Raw genomic sequence first — 2500 nt, 5'->3', positions numbered from 1 at the left:
AGAATAGGTTGAGGTCGTTTCGGCCCCAAGGCCTCTAATCATTCGCTTTACCGGATGAGACTCGTCCCGGTCGAAATGGACGCCAGCTATCCTGAGGGAAACTTCGGAGGGAACCAGCTACTAGATGGTTCGATTAGTCTTTCGCCCCTATACCCAGCTCTGACGATCGATTTGCACGTCAGAATCGCTGCGGACCTCCATCAGGGTTTCCCCTGACTTCGTCCTGACCAGGCATAGTTCACCATCTTTCGGGTCCCAACGTGTACGCTCCGGGTGCGCCTGCGGCCGGAGGCCGAGGCGCCCCGGGAGTGCGGGCGCCGGTTGACCCGACGCCGTCCTCCCCGGGCGACCGCAAAGGGTGCGCCCCGCTTTCACTTCGCCTCTGGGTTTTCTCCGAAATCCCAGTGACTTGCGCACATGTTAGACTCCTTGGTCCGTGTTTCAAGACGGGTCGGGAGAGCACCCGAAGCGTGAGCGCCGCTAACGGGAGACGGGCTACCGTCCGAGGACTCCGGGGGCCAGCAGCCGACGGGGGCCGGGGACGTGGCTGAGGCCACGGCACCTCGAGCACCACCGAAGAGCTTGCCCTCCGGGCTGGACGCTCGCTACTGTAGGGTTAGCGGGCCTGCTCCGCGAGATTTACCACCGGGCGCCGGCCGGGCGACCGGGGGTCCGGGGAACCGTGGACCCACGTTTCCGCGGCGGTTCCCTCGGGCTCCACCCCGAGTGCCTTAGACCGGCTCACTAGTGTACCCGGCGGGTCGCGACGTCCTACTGGAGGAGAAGTGCATCCCGCCGCGGCCGGGATTGAACCCGGACGGCCGGTGCCCTCGGATCGTGACCTGCGCGCGCCGTAGGGCGCGGTGGGCGACCGGGGACATCCGTGGCCGCCGAGGACCGGACACGCGGGCGGGATTGAGTCTCCCCCTTCGTTCTTTCGGGTCTCTCCCGTTTACCCCTGAACGGTTTCACGTACTATTGAACTCTCTCTTCAAAGTTCTTTTCAACTTTCCCTCACGGTACTTGTTCGCTATCGGTCTCGTGGTCGTATTTAGCCTTAGATGGAGTTTACCACCCTCTTAGTGCTCCACTCTCAAGGAACACGACTCTGAGGAGAGCTCCACCCGGGAGCGGCAGCGGTCTCTACGGGCCTGGCACCCTCTGCGGGCTGTGGCCCCGTTCAAGGGAGACTTGGACTCACTGCCGACCCCCGGGACGACGGAACCTCCCTCACACGACAACTCCCTGCGCGTTGCCACGCGGGATTCCGTGCTGGGCTTCTCCCTGTTCGCTCGCCGCTACTTGGGGAATCCTTGTTAGTTTCTTTTCCTCCGCCTATTAATATGCTTAAATTCAGCGGGTAGTCTCGCCTGATCTGAGGTCGGGTTTTAGAGAACAGGTCGCAAAAGAGGTCGCTAGCGGGACGAGCCGTGCTGGGCGGGGGCCGCATAGGTACTGCGTCTCTCAAGCCCAGCCGCTCTCCGTCCGCAGAGACAACCTCGCGAGGCCTGACAACCATTCGGGAGCGGACCCACCCCCTCTCTTCAAGAGGCGAGATGGAGGGGGTCCCCCAAGCTCGGGCCCGACCTGCGTCGTCTGATGACGAGACACACGGGCCCAGTATTTGAGTGTGGCCGACCCTCAGCCAGGCGTGGTCCGGGATTGGAAATCCAAGGACCGCAATGTGCGTTCGAAATGTCGATGTTCATGTGTCCTGCAGTTCACATGTCGGCGCGCAATTTGCTGCGTTCTTCATCGACCCACGAGCCGAGTGATCCACCGTTCAGGGTTATGTACTTTTAGTTTTCAGAGTACCATACAGGTCTCAGCGTTACGTTCTCAATAGTTTTTATTGTGTACAGGGCACATCCACGCCCCCGCACGCGGGGCAGGAATGCAGTTCTTGCTTCCCGCGCGGAACTGGAGGGGATTTGAGTAACCCTTTGCGAGTGGCCGGGCGATTTCAGGTGACTTTAAACCGTTAATGCACAGTACCCGGCGTCGCTTTCCTCTCGTTCAACCAGCGGGACTCCGACGCACTCCCCGCTCGGTGGAGGGGAAGCGTACCGCTCGCGACGGGGGTGTGACCCACCACCACTTGCGGGTTCGGCCCGTCTTTTGTGTATTCTCATTGTGAGATTTATTCTCTTTTTTTTTTTTTTTTTAAGCGTGATTCAAGACACACGTTAATGATCCTTCCGCAGGTTCACCTACGGAAACCTTGTTACGACTTTTACTTCCTCTAAATGATCAAGTTTGGGCATCTTCCCGGTGGAATCGAAGAGGCGGGCCCCCTCGCCCCCCGGTCCGAAGACCTCACTAAATCATTCAATCGGTAGTAGCGACGGGCGGTGTGTACAAAGGGCAGGGACGTAATCAACGCGAGCTTATGACTCGCGCTTACTGGGAATTCCTCGTTCATGGGGAACAATTGCAAGCCCCAATCCCTAGCACGAAGGAGGTTCAGCGGGTTACCCGGACCTTTCGGCCAGGGAGGACA

The 2500-nt window shown here is 59.9% G+C and overlaps 3 non-coding genes across 3 annotated transcripts in view; all 3 read right to left on the bottom strand.

Moving 5' to 3' along the window:
• LOC138708298 (large subunit ribosomal RNA) overlaps positions 1-1384 on the bottom strand; it is a 4086-nt gene extending 2702 nt beyond the window's left edge. Inside the window, exon 1 of the ribosomal RNA XR_011334702.1 lies at positions 1-1384. This exon is cut by the window's left edge and continues 2702 nt beyond it. This is a non-coding gene — a ribosomal RNA (large subunit ribosomal RNA).
• Positions 1385-1635: 251 nt separating this feature from the next.
• LOC138708277 (5.8S ribosomal RNA) lies at positions 1636-1791 on the bottom strand. Its single transcript, XR_011334682.1, has one exon. It is a non-coding gene; the product is annotated as a 5.8S ribosomal RNA (ribosomal RNA).
• Positions 1792-2187: 396 nt separating this feature from the next.
• Positions 2188-2500, bottom strand: part of LOC138708290 (small subunit ribosomal RNA) — a 1903-nt gene continuing 1590 nt past the window's right edge. The window contains exon 1 of the ribosomal RNA XR_011334695.1: positions 2188-2500. This exon is cut by the window's right edge and continues 1590 nt beyond it. This is a non-coding gene — a ribosomal RNA (small subunit ribosomal RNA).

The sequence above is a fragment of the Periplaneta americana genome, chromosome 10 (genome assembly GCF_040183065.1).
Source record: "Periplaneta americana isolate PAMFEO1 chromosome 10, P.americana_PAMFEO1_priV1, whole genome shotgun sequence".
NCBI lineage: Eukaryota > Metazoa > Arthropoda > Insecta > Blattodea > Blattidae > Periplaneta > Periplaneta americana.
This window is presented reverse-complemented; position numbering and strand designations above follow the sequence as displayed.